The sequence below is a fragment of the Canis aureus genome, chromosome 4 (assembly GCF_053574225.1).
Source record: "Canis aureus isolate CA01 chromosome 4, VMU_Caureus_v.1.0, whole genome shotgun sequence".
Lineage (NCBI taxonomy): Eukaryota > Metazoa > Chordata > Mammalia > Carnivora > Canidae > Canis > Canis aureus.
Genome location: NC_135614.1, coordinates 2852201 through 2869334, shown reverse-complemented (window position 1 = coordinate 2869334; position 17134 = coordinate 2852201). Strand labels below are relative to the sequence as shown.

The 17134-nt window shown below is 36.9% G+C and overlaps 1 protein-coding gene across 1 annotated transcript in view; it reads right to left on the bottom strand.

Annotated features, from left to right (window-relative positions):
* The window catches only part of LOC144312013 (uncharacterized), a 53641-nt gene that overhangs the window by 8859 nt on the left and 27648 nt on the right, over positions 1-17134 (bottom strand). Inside the window, exons 4-5 of the mRNA XM_077894333.1 lie at positions 9791-9880; positions 5801-5858 (exon numbers count right to left, since the gene is read on the bottom strand). The gene's annotated coding sequence lies outside the window, so the exon portion shown is untranslated. The remainder of the gene's footprint in view (positions 1-5800; positions 5859-9790; positions 9881-17134) is intronic.

Below are 17134 nucleotides of genomic sequence, written 5' to 3'. Positions count from 1 at the left end.
TTGGTGTGATCAAAGAAGACCTCATAACAAAGGTCACATTTGAGGGAGTCCAGAAAGATAATAGGATTTCAACACTCAGAGATCTGAGGGTGGGGATGGTCTCATAAGGATAAAGAATACTTTGAACCAAAGCCTTAAAGCAGAAATGTAACCAAGGAATGATAAAGAGATCCCCTTGAGTGTATAGAAGAGGGTTTGAAGGATTGTAGTAAGTGGCTAAATTAAAGTGTGATAGCAAGGCTCGAATTATAGCCTGTTTAAATCTGGATTGAAGACTTTTTTATAAATTTGGTAGAAAATACTGATTTTAATTTGACTAGTTTATCTTTTCTAGAAATTGTTATAAAGGGTCAAAGATTTCAAGAGTGAGATTTAGGAGTTTCACAAATTACATTATCATACATTAACTAAATTATGCCTCACAAAAGTGTCTTACACATTACTTCTCACTGTATCACTGACTGAACATTATAACAACAGCAGAGACCCAATCAGAATTTAAAAGCCCCCCTGATGCTTAAGTGCTAAGAGGAGGAAGACACCGGGAGGATCAAATTGGATATGACAATACATTGGCATAAGATATTAGTACATTTTCCAAAATATTTGCAGTTTTGATTTGCAACCACTACTCTTAATAATGAGCAGTTTGCCTTTAAGATGTAAGCTAATAAAAGTATAAAACCATCGCAAATAGCCAAGTATGTAAAATACCACATTCTTAATCATTTTTAAAAGTTCTTCTTTCATATTTAAATTTCAAAATATACTGGCATAGTAATGCATAGTAATTATTTAATACATATGCTAAACTTTTAACTGATAGCAGCAACCAATCAGAAAAGTTTACAAATCATTGTAAAGTATAATAATATTTGCAAACTGGAATCAAAGTTCACCATAACCCTCTTTGTGGGAGGAAAATATTTGAATGTTTATAAATGAAAGTTAAGTTAGTTGGCTCTAGGAAATATAATCTGTAGATAATATAAATCAGACACAAGTATTCTTCCTTTCTATTGTACCTTACTATTTGTCAAACATGAGAGAATATTAACATATCAATGTTGAAATGTGATAAACATTTTAACATTTATGATATGTGACCATCTGACATTCAGACCAGGATAGGAGGGCTGGTGTCATCTGTAAATTCAAAATCCATTTAAATTTTAGTAAATCTTAATTTCTTTATTATTTGCATTAAAATGAATATTAATACAAGTTCAAAAATTGGCTTCTACACCATCATCAATTCTCTCTCTCTTTTTTAAAGATTTTATTTATTTATTCACAAGACACACACACACACACACAGAGGCAGAGACAGGCAGAGGGAGAAGCAGGCTCTATGCAGGGACCCCGATGTGGGATTCAATCCTGGTACTCCGGGATCACAACCTAAGCCAAAGGCAGATGCTCAACCACTAAGCCACCCAGGCATCCCTAATTCTCTTGATCCTTACTTTGTAAATCACTACTCTACCTTTAGCTTAATATTAAAATTCTATTCAGATGCAGACACATTGACAGTATAATCTATTTCCAACTGTCTGCATAAAATAGTAACACCTGATTGCATGAAATAAATCCACTTTCCAGCTGGCTGTTCTATATTTTCCCTTACCTGAAAATTTTATAAGCCTAGTTTGCCTTTAGTTCAAACTGGATCATCACCCATGCTGTCCTATAAATAATGCGTCATTTTGTCATCATTGTATTTTCACCTACCTGGGTTTGTGAAAAAAAATAGTAGGTTAGACTACTTATTTTTCACTTTTTCACAGACCTCTTAAGTCTGACCACTAGTATACCTTTTCTCTCCCTCTTAAACCTGTTAATCTTCTTCATAATCGTCCCCTCTTCCTTTTCTGTTTTTAAAGCACTGTCATAATGTCACTGCAAGATCCCAAACATGAATGCACGTATGCACACACACCCCCCCACACAGACATATCCAGAAAACTAATGCATTGGTCAGGGGAAAACAAGGTGTATAGGATGTCAACTTTAAGAAGAGGGGACTTTTTTGCAATGGGTTTGCCGCCAGAACACAGGTGTCGTGAAAACCACCGCTAAACCTAAACCAAAATGGGAAAGGAAAAGACTCACATCAACATCGTCGTCATTGGACACGTAGATTCGAGCAAGTCTACCACTACTGGCCATCTGATCTACAAATGTGGTGGGATCGACAAAAGAACTATCGAAACATTTGAGAAGGAGGCTGCTGAGATGGGAAAAGGCTCCTTCAAGTATGCCTGGGTCTTGGATAAACTGAAAGCTGAACGTGAACGTGGTATCACCATTGAGATCTCCCTGTGGAAATTCGAGACCAGCAAGTATTATGTGACCATCACTGATGCCCCAGGACACAGAGACTTTATCAAAAACATGATTACAGGCACATCTCAGGCTGACTGTGCTGTCCTGAGTGTTGCTGCTGGTGTTGGTGAATTTGAAGCAGTATCTCCAAGAATGGGCAGACCTGTGAGCATGCCCTTCTGGCTTACACACTGGGTGTAAAACAACTAATTGTTGGTGTTAACAAAATGGATTCCACTGAACCACCCTACAGCCAGAAGAGATACGAGGAAATCGTTAAGGAAGTCAACACCTACATGAAGAAAATTGGCTACAACCCTGACACAGTAGCATTTGTGCCAATTTCTGGTTGGAATGGTGACAACATGCTGGAGCCAAGTGCTAACACACCTTGGTTCAAGGGATGGAAAGTCACCCGTAAAGATGGGAATGCCAGTGGAACCACACTGCTTGAAGCTCTGGATCGCATTCTGCCACCAACTCGTCCAACTGATAAGCCCTTGCGTCTGCTCTCAAGACATCTATAAAATTGGTGGTATTGGTACTGTCCCAGTGGGTCGAGTGGAGACTGGTGTTCTTAAGCCTGGCATGGTGGTCACCTTTGCTCTGGTCAATGTTACAACTGAAGTAAAGTCTGTGGAAATGCACCATGAAGCTTTGAGTGAGGCTCTTCCTGGGGACAATGTGAGCTTCAATGTCAAGAACGTATCTGTCAAAGATGTTCATCGTGACAATGTGGCTGATGACAGCAAAAATGAGCCACCAATGGAAGCAGCTGGCTTCACGACTCAGGTGATTATCCTGAACCATCCAGGCCAAATCAGTGCTGGATATGCACCTGTGCTGGACTGTCACACAGCTCACATTGCTTGCAAGTTTGCTGAGCTGAAGGAGAAGATAGATCGTCATTCTGGAAAAAAAAGCTGGAAGATGGTCCCAAGTTCTTGAAATCTGGGGATGCTGCCATTGTTGATATGGTTCCTGGCAAACCTATGTGTGTTGAGAGCTTCTCTGACTATCCTCCTTTGGGCCGTTTTGCTGTTCGTGACATGAGACAGACGGTTGCTGTGGGTGTCATCAAAGCAGTGGACAAGAAGGCAGCTGGAGCTGGCCAAGTCACCAAGTCTGCCCAGAAAGCTCAGAAGGTTAAACGATTATAATCCCCAATACCTGCCACCACAGTCTTAATCACTGGTGGAAGAACGGTCTCAGAACTGTTTGTGTCAATTGGCCATTTAAGTTTAATAGTAAAAGACTAGTTAATGATAACAATGCATCGTAAAACCTTCAGAAGGAAAGGAGAATGTTTTGTGGACCACTTTTTTTTGTACATGGCAGTTTTGAGTTATTAGTTTTTCTTTTTAAGATTTTATTTATTTATTCATGAAAGACACAGGGAAAGAGAGAGAGGCAGAGACACAGGCAGAGGGAGAAGGAGGTTCCATTCAGGGAGCTGGTTGTGGGACTCGATCCTGGGTCTCCAGGATCATACCCTGGACTGAAGGTGGAGCTAAACTGCTGAGCCACCCGGGCTGCCCTAAGTTATTAGTCTTTAAAATCAGTACTTTTTAATGGAAACAACTTGACCAAAAATCTATCACAGAATTTTGAGACCCATTAAAACAAAAGTTTTATGAGAAAAAAAAAAAAAGAAAAAAAGAAAAGAAGAGAGGGGCACAGAAGGTCCCTGTGCTGAAAATGATTAGCTGTATACATTAGTTGATTTGAAAAGGAGTCAAAGAGCTCGGAATTTAAGGCTAAGCAACTACAAAAATATCCATACTACCAAGAAGTAGGATACAGAATCTGAGTCCACATGGGAGACTAATTTTGCCTCTTGGTAAAACATTAGGCTCAAGATTTCCTACACTGTTTCCTTTTATTGCTATTATTGTTTTGATGCAAGAAATTATTTTTGTGTAGGAGAGGTATGAGAAGATTAATTATAATGTTAATTGATTCATTTATTACAGTGATTTTTGAGAGTGATGAAAAGAAACATCAAAACCAAAGGAACTGCATCTATAGAAGTCTAAACATCTGTTATAGGGAAGGAAAACTTCCCTTCTTCCCTTCTAGATTCTTTGGCTGGTCAAATAATTAAATTGACATAACACAGATTAACAGGAGAAAAACAAATTTAATTTTGTGCATATGGGAGCCCATAAAAATATGAGATCCTCCAAAGTGACCAGAAGGGTCAGTTTTTACACCTTTTAAACAAGGAAACAATAAACTTGTGAAGAATTGACAAAACAAAGGGGTTTGGGCTCCAGAAATCACAGTGCAGGGGGGCTTCCTGAAGGCAAAGCAGGAGCTCCTGGGCCAGGGCAGCCCAAGTTTCTAGATGAGAAGCTGGCATTGGCAGCAGAGGTGGCAAGGTTCTTTCATGGGGATGCAGACAAGGAAACTGATGGCCAGGAGTAGACATGTGTCTACGAGTACATGCAATATCCACAGGGACTCTGAGAAATAATTAGGAGAGACATTTGATGAGATTAAAAGGCTCTGCAATTTGATCATTAGTGTTGACTGCTCCCACAGAGCAGTCACAAGTAAAGCAATCAGTAATCACAGGCAAATGTTTGAGGTTGGTTTTGTGGAAACAAAATCATCCACACTTGGGTTGTGGTTCCAGCTATGGGCATAGAAGTGATTATTAGTGGAGGGAACTACAGAGTTTCTTTCAAGAAAAAAATCTTAAGACATCCTCATTTATTCTACAATTTAATATACATTGATATATTTTTCTATAATCAATCAGACTAAACTTTTGATTTTTGGTGAATAAGAGTTGAGAGGGGAAAAATGAATCAAATAGAGTAGAATAAGTTCCCTAAGATAAAGACTTTTAATATAGCATGCAGAAAAGAACTTTTAAGTGAATGTTAAGAGGCCATTAGTGTAAAGATGTACATAGTAAATTCTGCTCAATTTAAAGACAGGGACATATCAGCACCATTAAGGTCGATTTAATTAAAAAAAATCATTCAGGCTTAAGATTCCATATATCATTTCAGTGGCCCTGATCACAACTGCTTTACAGAAATTCTTTGGTCTATTTTCAGAGAAATATTTTCTCAACTACAGATTTGGTTGCTCTAAAAATGTATGGAATATATGGTTTTGTATCCTTTGAAATGCCTCTTTTCTTTGTCCTATGATTGTCAACAGAGGAGGGTTTTTTTTAAACATAAATCATTTGCTAGATCAAATACTAGATGAGTCATCAAGTCATTTACACTATAGTTTCAAATATTTTCTTTTTTAAATTGCCAGATTACTACTGAGCAGGACAAGATAGCACTTTTCTTTAAAATTGTGCTTAAAAAAATAAATAAAATCAAGGAATAATTTCTGTAATATTAATTTAGAGGAGTTGCAGCTACTGGAATGAATAAATAGTAAAAAAGACAGCATTGAAAAATCGACATGAGTTAGGGTTTTCTTGGTTTCATCAAGTTTTTAAGCTTACCTTTCAAAGCTTCTTCCAATTTAGATTTGTCTAGAGAACATGCAGGAAAGCTGAATACCTTACATAAGTAAACAAAAGAATAAAATTAGCATTTGAAGGATTTTTATAACCAAAAGGATAATACTATTAATTGTTCAAAGTTAAGGATTACTTAAAATAATAAAATATTTTAAAATTTGATCATTTTTATAATGGAAAGGAAAAAAATTTTAAAGAATTATTTATTTACTTGAGAGAGAGACAGAGCAGGGGGAGAAGGAGTGGGAGGGGGAGAGGGAGGCACAGAGGGAGAGGGAAGGGCAGAGGGAGAGGGAGGGACTGGGGGAAAGGGAGAGGCAGGCTCCCACTGAGCAGGGAGTTCAGCAGAGGGCTTGATCCCAGGACCCTGAGATCATGACCTGAGCTGAAGGCAAATACTTAACTGACAGAGCCACCCAGGCACCCTAATTGAAAGAAATTCTTAAATTACCTTCCTCAATGATGCATTTAACTACAAACTAATGACAAATTTGAACAAAATCTGGAAAAAAGTTCTATATATTTCTAGGAAAGAATTATAATAGAAAAACAACAGTAAGCACTAAGGAGGATTTGTAAAATAGAATAAGTGCAGGTCAAAAACATAATGTTCTCCTAGAGAATCAATCCTTTAGTTGCATACAATTACTGTTCCAAAGTAAGAAAGAATAGAAAAACTGAACTATGTCAACCAACTTTTACTCTGTATCAACATGGGGTCATAGCAAATCAAATTAGAATTTTAAAATATAATTGGAAGACACCAAGTTTTTTGACAGAAGCTCAAAACAAGATACTATTGGAAGAACTCAATGACTGACAAGACCTGGCCAAAGATTTTTGAAATACTTACAGAGCAGCAGAGAAGCACAAATTAAAGAAAGCAACTGTGTGTATTTTAGCATGAACAAACGAAAGATGCACATAGAAGCTCCAGTTTGATTCATTTACCCTTTCACAAATCTCTAGAGAATATTCTTGAGGCCCCCCTCAGGCCTAGTCGGTTCAGCACGTGATTCTTGATCTTTCAGTCATGAGTTCCAGCCCCACATTGAGTGTAGAGATTACTTAAAAAAGAGGAAAGAGAATATTCCACCTGACATCATAATACATAAGAAGGAAGGTCATAGGCAGCCTGGGTGGCACAGCGGTTTAGCACTGCCTTTAGCCCAAGGCATGATCCTGGAGACCTGGGATCAAGTCCCGTATTGGGCTTCCTGAGTGGAACCTTCTTCTCCCTCTGCCTGTGTCTCTGCCTCTCTCTGTGTGTCTCTCATGAATAAATAAATAAAATCTTAAAAAAAAAAAAGAAGGGGGGATCCCTGGGTGGCTCAGCGGTTTCGCGCCTGCCTTTGGCCCAGGTCGCGATCCTGGAGTCCCGGGATTGAGTCCCACGTCGGGCTCCCTGCATGGAGCCTGCTTCTCCCTCTGCCTGTGTCTCTGCCTCTCTCTCTCTCTCTATGTCTCTCTCTCTCTATGTCTATCATTAATAAATAAAAATAAATCTTAAAAAAAAAGGTCAGACAAGGAAATAATAAGAACATGGCTCTTCACAGGAGAGTTTGTAGTTTGGTTAGACATGAAGAGACATGACCTGACATGTGTAAGATGGTAAGAATGGATAGACAGCTCTCAGCAGAAGGATGAGGGAGGAGATGGGAACAGTGGGACCAAGGAGTCATGACTACATCTGCTCAGCTGTGGTGGGTTACAATGAAATGCAAGACATAAATTTCAGGATTCAGGGGACACCATAGTTCTGTTTTATAGAGCAGGAAATATAAGCTAATGAGTGGACCTACAATTACTCAAATAAGAAGAGGAGCTCAGAGACTCTAGTCACATGTACTTCTGATTTCTGAAATTCACTCGGAGCCTGACTGAAACAAATTATATTTGATAGAACTGAGCCACCAGAAAGCCTTACGAAGTTTCTTACTGAGTACAGTGTAGGAGAAATACCAATGACCAACAAGAATTAATTATCTATAACAAGTATTTGCTTTCTTACAAGAACCTAAAATGGGTCTCAAATTTACCCACCTGCAGCTCTTATGATTAATGTTTCTTTTCTTAATTGATTTTCCCAATTTGTTAGGGTAAAATCAACAGAATTTGCTTGCCTTATCTTTAAGGCATTTATATGTTTTTTGTTGTTGTTTTGTTTCTTACTATGTAGATTTTGCCAAGCTGAGACTATACACTTCCCACATTCCCTTCCTCATATGGTTCTGGGTTAAGACTGACTACAGGAGAAATTAGCAGATGTGGAAGGCAGGAGAGAAGGAGGAGGACTTCTACTCTGCAGGCAAAATTCACACATGTTGTTGTTGATTGGCTGGTGCACCTCAGTGACACAGAACAGCCAGATCCTCACCCCCTCTTCCTATTTTATCTCCTCATTACGCTTTTCAGAGTTCTGGGCCAGGTGTGTGTGCAACCATGACACGAGGGGCAGAAGCTTCTTCTGCAGGACACCTATCAGGTCAGTGGGAGACAGACAGGGTTTCCAGTTTGTCCACATAGTTTTCTGATTTGCCTTGTTGATTTGTCTTGCAGGTCCTAGTGTGTTGTTGGTTTCTTCCTTTATGTGGCCTGGAAAGTGCTGCCCCAGACTTCCCAAGCAAAAACAGAGTCCACAGCCCTCCTTTTATGTCCTCAGTTCCCTCGGCAATCTCTAGTTGGTGACTTTTCTCTGATCTACCAACCACTCCCATTCAGAGTTAATTTCCTCAACTTCTCCCATAATTGTAGAAGGTCTCAACCCCACAATAAATATTTTATTCTAGGCAGCCTGGGTGGCTCAGTGGTTTAGCACTGCCTTACAGCCCAGGGCCTGATCCTGGAGACCCAGGATGGAGTCCCACATCAGGCTCCCTGCATGGAGCCTGCTTCTCCCTCTGCCCGTGTCTCTGCCTCTCTCTCTCTGTCTGTCTGTCTTTCTCTCTCTCTGTCTCTCATGAATAAATAAATAAAATCTCTAAAAAAATGTATTCCATATCATGTACCAGACTTGAAGACATACAGGCATGAAATGAAGAGGTTTTATTTTTCCAATTGAACCAAGACTTTAATTTCTGCTTTTCTATTAGTCAAAATACTTTAAACAAATTCAGCATTCATTTGAATACCATTTTAGAATACCTTCCTCCATAATGGTAGACTTTATATTGAGAATCTTATATTGAAAAGATGTTAGGTAAAATAATACAAGTTGTAACATATTTTCTTCTGATAAGGGCTGACTGCTCAATAAAAATTTGTCCATGGCCCTTCACCACCTTATTTAATTCTATTGTGGTGGTTTTGATCCATTCTTTTTTTTTTAATTTTTATTTATTTATGATAGTCACAGAGAGAGAGAGAGAGAGAGAGAGAGAGGCAGAGACACAGGCAGAGGAAGAAGCAGGCCCCATGCACCGGGAGCCCGACGTGGGACTCGATCCCGGGTCTCCAGGATCGCGCCCTGGGTCAAAGGCAGGCGCTAAACCGCTGTGCCACCCAGGGATCCCTGATCCATTCTTTGTTCTTGTTTATCTCCTCTATAATGCTTCATTTCTTTTAATGTATGAACCTTCATATAATCTGAAATTAATTCTGACAGGAAGATGCTTGAAATCACAGGCTGGTCACCATTCAGCCACTAGAGGTACCACCCATGTTATATCTGAGGATCTTGGAATAATAATAATAATAATAATAATAATAATAGCAACAAAAAAGATAGCATTTAAAACAAATACCATATACCACAGCATGTAATTTTTAGATGTAAGCTCACTTAATCTTCTCTATCATGGAACATGTATAAGTTCACATTATTCTTAATTTAAACATGAGGAGCTGAGACACCAAGGACATTTTTAAAATTGCTTGTAAGTCATGCAGCTCCTAAGTGGCAGAGGAAATATTTGAACTTAAATCTGCCCATTGTCGAATATTACTTAGTCATCAGAAACGAGGAATACCCACCATTTGCTTCCACGTGGATGGAACTGGAGGGCATTATGCTGAGTGAAGTCAGTCAATCGGAGAAGGACAAACATTATCTGTTTCATTCATCTAGAGAATATAAAAAAATTCTCTGCTTCTATTCAGGACTCACCTGTTTCTCCTTATTTCAAAACTCATCTTTTTTTGTGAGACCAAAATATAGCATATAACAAAATATAACATATTTTCTTTCTTTGTGTGTCCTTGCATGTTATCGATATCAAGGTGATACATGGACTCTTTTGTATGGCTACCTTAAACTATTTTTCCCAAAATTATTAAATCTGACAAGGATGTTTTGGCCATCATACAAACAAAAGCCAATGACAACAAAACAGAAAAGCATAAAGAAAAAGTTAGAAAAAAAAAAAGAAAAAGTTAGAAGTTGGGTCTTTAGAGTGGGATCCTGATAGGATAAAAAAAAATTCAGTAATGTTTCCTCAACTCAGCCAACTTGGAAATATGACAAGAATCATCTCTCCTGACATTACAGTATTTCACTTGTCAAACATTTTAAGAACAAAAAAAGAGAGATGATGTGTATTGGCTCTAGTCCCAGTTCAAAATGGGTTTGCCCACTCATTCCTAAAAGCACTTGTATAAATGCTGTCAACTCATCCACTCAGCCACTTCGGCATTGACAAACTTTGTTTACCAAAAGGTTGTGATATGTGGGGTTGGGGAAGACCATGTCCTCTTGCTGTTCCCTTTTTTGCATTTTCAAAGTACAAAATGTAGATTAAGAGATGGGAAGTATAACTCCTCTTTCGTGCTTTCATGTTCAAGAACCTATTTCCTCAAAATGGTTTTGTCATGACAAAAACTGATGGCAATTTTGAAGTTTCAAATATAAAAGTGTAGAATATGAGAGAGAGAACATGAAAGAGAAAATGCTGAAATTCCATGATTAATTAAATTAGCATACAGAGATTGAACATGAGTGATAAATGACAAATTTATCTTATAATTTAAAAATGGATAGCTATTAAGAAACCTGTCCTATCTATTTCTCTCAGTGGGGAGAGATTATTCAATAGAATAATCTAGCATCTCTCCCTGCAATGGCCACTCCTCTTAATTTAAAGCAATAAAATTCAGAACACAGTCAGGAAGTCATAGTTTGTTTTGCATCATAACTTGACAATTCAGTTAACCCTTTAATCCTTCCTTAGGAGCATCCCATTATTTTATTCAGGTGTGTGCATGTGTGTATGCAAATGTCTGTGTCTAAGTTACCCATCAAGTAGTCAGAATTTTAGAGCTGTAGTTTGAGAGAAGAAGATGACAAGAGTTGATGGGATGCTTCACATATATTCATGCTAGCTCTAAAGAACTCACTGCCAACCTGGGAGTTCAGAAAGGTCTGATAAGTATATTTAGAAGAGAGACTAGGAAATGCCAAGACTTTCCCACTGCCTGGAAAGCTCCTCAGTCCACTCTCCAGACCTCAACTCAAAAACAGCTTCTTCAGAGCCACTTTCTCTTAGTCCCCTGAAGTTCTCAAGTCTGAGTTAGTTTGCTTTGTTTTATGCTCCTTTCTTGCAATTTGTCTCAGTTCGTAGGATGATTTGAATAAAGTCTATAAGGCCTGTGTGGGAGACAAAATTTTTGGTCTTTGCATCATTGCATCTCCAGGGACCAAAGACCAGCCCTGTGGTTAGTAAATGTTAGGTGCTTTTAAATGTATGTTGAAATAACACTTTTTTAATGTTTATTTTGATTTTTTAAAAAAATTATTTATTTATTCATGAGAGACACAGAGAGAGGCAGAGACACAGGCAGAGGAAGAAGCAGACTCCCTCCGGGGAGCCTGATGCAGATGCTAGGCCACTGAGGCACTTAGGCATCCCAGTTGAAACAATACTTAAATGAGTACCTAATCCATAGGTAATGATACTGGCCTGCAATTTATATTTGCTTTTCACTAAAAAAAAAAATAAATAAATAAATAAATAAAAATAAAAAAATGCTGAAAGAAGACAGAGGTGTATAAGACTCTTTAAAAATGCAAAACCAAACTTGATATCCCCTGACATTAAATGATAAATAAACTTGCTTTGGAGAAAATAAAAAGCAGGTATATGGCACACTAGAGAAATCAAAGTGACTTTAGTATTAATTTTACTACTCTTGTGTTTCAGAAGGGCAGAGTGGCTCAGATTCATTGTTCTGCAAGAAAGCTAAAGAGCAGAGAAGAATGAGAAAAGCAAATAGGGGAGACATGAGATGGGATAGAAGGTTGGAGGGGGAGGGAGAATGCAGTGTGGATCAGCCCGAGTACAAAAGGACAGGAAATACTTATCTGATTTACTGACAAATTGGTCTTTCCTTACCTTATCAAGGGTTCCTTGGGGCGCCTGGGTGGCTGGGTCCCTTAAGCATCCAACTCTTTATTTTGGTTCAGGTCATGATCTCAGGGTCATGAGATGGAGCTCTACATGGGGCTCCATGCCCAGCTTGGGATTCTCTCCTTCCTTTTCTCTTTCTCTCTGTCCCTGCTCCAACCTCGGGGCAGGAGGTGTGTGGGGCGGAGGGGGGGATGTTGCTCAGTGGAGTGATCCTCCAGCAATCAGAGCAGAAAAGATCAAAGATTGATAAAAATAGTATCTTCCTCATGTTATTTCTCTGAGGATTAAAAGATTTTCTAAAGCTCAAGTTGTCTATTTCTTGGAGTATAGTAAACTCAGAATAAGTAACCTCACAAAAAATACAGTTCCTTTTTAGCTAACTAAAGACTTTGTGGATTTTCTTTTCACAATGAAAGTTAGATACCATTGTCACAATTGATTTTCATTATTTCAATGTCTCAAGATGTTCCTCTTTGAAAGGGTGGGATAGGGCCTGTGATGTGTTGCTCCAGTCATAAAATCACTGAGTAATAATGTGCAACATTTAAAGTAAAAGCTATGAAAGTCTGTTTAAACAAGCTAAGCTGACTAGGTGTAATTTACTGAGAATAAAAATACAAAATAAGAAACTAAAAATTTGAAAAAATGGTATGTGTGTTATTTTATATGTATACTGATGATAGAAAATTTGGACAATATTGACAGGAAGAAAGAATGATGTTTTTCTTTTTTGTTTTGAGATTTTATTTATTTATTCATGAGAGACACGGAGAGAGAGAGAAGCTGAGACACAGGCAGAGGGAGAAGTGAGCCCCCCACAAGGAGCCTGATGAAGGACTCGATCCTGGATCCCACGATCATGCCCTAAGCTGAAAGCAGACTGAGCCACCCAGGCATCCCAGAATGGTGTTTTTCTTTCAGATAATGAGATTATATAATAAACACAATTTTTTAAACTAAAGTCTCTTTTGAGTGGTTTACCTTTCAGGATACAGGTGGTGCAAGAAGTTGAGGATACATTTTCTGAATTATAATGTGATATACAATATTGAGCCAAAAACACAGATTTTTCTGTTTTCTTAGTTTGAGATCTAACTCACTAGAGATCATTCAAATATATATAAAATAGGAAAAGCTGTTTGTATTATGTGTAGATTATTAATATCTGGTAATAGGCACAGATAACATTTGGTTGACATCAACTATAGGTAATTAGAAATTACTGCTGTCATTTCTATTAGAGTATATTCTTATACCTCAATTTGAGGATCTTTTCAGCATTTATTAAATTTAGACAAGCTCTAGGGGCGCCTGATTGGCTCAGTCAGTTGTGTGTGCCTTCATTTCAGATAGAGCCCCAGGTCGGGCTCCCTTCTCAGTGGAGAGTCTGCTTCTCCCTCTGCCTCTATCATCCCTCTCCCCTACTCATGCTTTCTCTATATATGAAATAAATAAATAAAATCTTTGAAAAAAATTCAAAAATTTAGATAAGCTCTAGTTGAAGACAAAAAGTAAACATACTTTTAAGTATCAATCACATCCTAAATATCCATTATTAAGACAAAAGTTAACTTTATAACTAAGAGTCTTAAAGGAAGTAAAAGCTATTCAGAAAAAAATTTAAATTAAAGCTGCCGGATAATTCATAAATTGTTTCTGAATTAAATCAACTCAACATGGAATTCAATGGACAGATACAATTTTGTCTTCAATATAAAATTATTCCAAAAACAGATTTTTTTCATAAAACTACTTGTATCTTCCAAAAATATTTCCATTAAAATTAACTGGGAAAAAACATAAAACACTACTAAGCAATAGTCTTGAAGTTTAAACATGATGGTTGCCTCTTGTCAAATGTTTACTGCTATCTATAACTCACAGTCATGTAATTAAGGATTTCTGGATTTGTTAAAAGTCATTGCACACTGAATAACCACACTGAAGAAACAGTGTCAAGGTTCTATGTGGATACTAGTGCTGCTCAGAAGTGTGGGAGTGCTGATAATATTTTCTTTTAGAAGGTAAATCTAGCATTGTCCTTTGAGACCCAAATCCAGGAACACAGGCAGGCATTTATAAAGAAATTAGAGCAGCAAGCTGGAAATAGGACTTACTCCAACTTCCTTTCTTCCCACCCTTTGGGGGAATGTGAATCAAGAGTTCATTAAAAAAGAAAAATCTCAGCAAGAACTCTGTTAATAGTTAAGGCTGCCACTTTCATTTTACTAATGGGAAACAGAAAAGAATTTGCCCACATAGTAAAAAAAATCAAGTTCCTTTTGTCACTATCTTCTGATTTCTTTATCACATTTTTCTTCACTAGCTGAAAAGAAATCCTAGATCCCATCTTGCTATTCCAATTTTTTAAGCAATAACATTTTGTATTTAAAATGTCATTCACATATTGTTTTAAAAATGACTCCATAAATCAGGCTATTATAGATTTATATGTATTTCATCAACTAAAAATAATTGATGAAAAATGTCACCATCCAGCCATAAGAAACTTCATAAAATATTTAAGTATTAGTATTCTGAGTTTTATTAAACAGCAACTGACAAATATGTTTTATACAGCTGAAAGTCAAATGTTAAGAAGATATATATATATATATATATATACATATATATATATATAATAAAAACTTTAATTAGCTGTATGTTGTATTGAAACTAATGGAGATTCACTACAGTTGCACAGCTTCATGCTTTATTGCTTAAACAAATTTAATAAATGGCAAGTAACAGCTGCTGAAGCCACTGAACTTGACTCTTCATGTATAACACTTTTTTTTTCTTTTGCATATAATGGATAGAACTTCAACCGGCAGTGTTAGACATATATTACAACTACTTTGAACATGCAACATGTTATTTTTTAACAAGGAGACAAGATATTTTAAAAGGCTCAGCTAAAAAACTGAAGTCATGATCACCAAAATTATTTTTATCTGTCCAAACACCTTTATCACTTGATAATTCAGATAGTGAAAGACATCTAAATTCTTTAATGTAACTTTGTTGTTCGGTTTGTTAATGTACTAGTTGAAAAAGAAGGCTAGCACAAAATCTATTAGAATAAGCATAAGAATACTAAAGAGTTCAAAGGAATGTGAAAACATGGTAAGAAGGTAGAAAAGGAGCAATAAATTAATAGAAAAAGTCACACTCTCTGGGAGATGACAGATGAGGTGTGTACCATGGTTAAGGCCAATGAGCTTTGGGAAACATTGGAGCTCCAACAGAATAAAACACAGGTGCAAAAACAAAAGTTGGGACATCATCATACTAGACTTCTAGAAGCTAGATCCAAAATAGGGGCCTGGAGTAATTTCTTGGCAAGTACAATTTATAACACAATAGGGAAAGTGTTAATAAAGTTGGTTAGGAAAAGGCACTATCATTTGATTACACTCAAGGGCAAGGAAATACAATTTCTGCTTTTAACTCAACTTTTTGCTTCATTTATATTTTATACTTTTAAATTTCTGCTTTTAACTCAACTTTTTGCTTCATTTATGTTTTATACTTAATTACACTCAAACACTGAGCCACCCAGGCACAATTAATATGAGTTTGTTATAGTAAAAAAATCACCTAATACAATCACTGGACAATAATTTTTGTTTATATGCCACCCATATATTAAGGTACATAATCAGGAACCTGGATATATACAATTAGATAATTTCTTTTTGTTTTATAACAAGTTAATTCCTTTCTATGTCAACATATACAATACTTAAACACAGAAGTTATTATCCTTATTCTCATGTTATGGATAATAAAACTGTGGCTACTTACAGTTAATAAGTATAGTCAAATGTCAAATAACATATATTATCCAAGTGTTTTGACTTTTATTAACAAATTGCACAAAATTACACCAGTATAATTCCCTCAATAACATATATATGCATACATGTTGCATATATGTATATATACACAGGTATATAGTCAAGGGAATTTTATATATTCTCTCATCAATACAGATAATTAAAATATTTTTCATTTCTGCTAAAAACCACTCTGGAAAACAGTGTGGAGGTTCCTCAAAAGCTAAAAATAGAGCTGCCCTATGACCCAGCAATTGCACTACTGGGTATTTACCCCAAAGATACAGATGTAGTGAAATGCCGGGACACCTGCACCCAATATGCACAGCAGCAATGTCCCCAGTAGCCAAACTGTGGAAGGAGCCTCGATGTCCTTTGGCAGATGAATGGATAAAGATGACATGGTCTATATATATACAATGGAATATTCCTCAGCCATCAGAAAGGATGAATACCCACCATTGGCTTCAATGTGGATGGAACTGGAGGGTATTATGCTGAGTGAAGTAAGTCAGTCAGAGAAGGACAATCATCATATGGTTTCACTCATACATGGAATATAAGAAATAGTGAAAGGGATCATAAGGGAAAGGAGGGGAACTGAGTTGGAAAAATTAGAGAGGGAGACAAACCATGAGAGACTCCTAACTCTGGGAAACAAACAAAGGGTTGCGGAAGGGGAGGTGGGAGGGGAGTTGGGGTAACTGGGTGACAGGCACTGAGGAGGGCACTTGATGGGATAAGCTCTGGGTGTTATACTATATGTTCCCAAATCGAACCTCAATAAAAATAAATAAATAAACACTATTGAAAATCCTAAGAAATAAAAATAAATAAAAATCCATTTAAAGTTGTAATTTGTTTTTTATTAATTTTTAAATTGCACATCACCATATACTTCAGAATCATTTGCACCCTAATTTTTTTTTTTAGTTTATTTCTGTAAGAACTTTTGGAAGAGTACATCAATTTCTGTTTGTGACACAGATGTTTTAAGTTTTTTCTTAATTCTTAACATGTATTTGAATTTGTATCAATTAGAAGATTTCACTTACTGGAGTTTAATCTGTATGTTTTTAATGCTTTATCTTTGAATTTATGCTTCAAAATCCTTCCCCACCACACTGACATTCCCC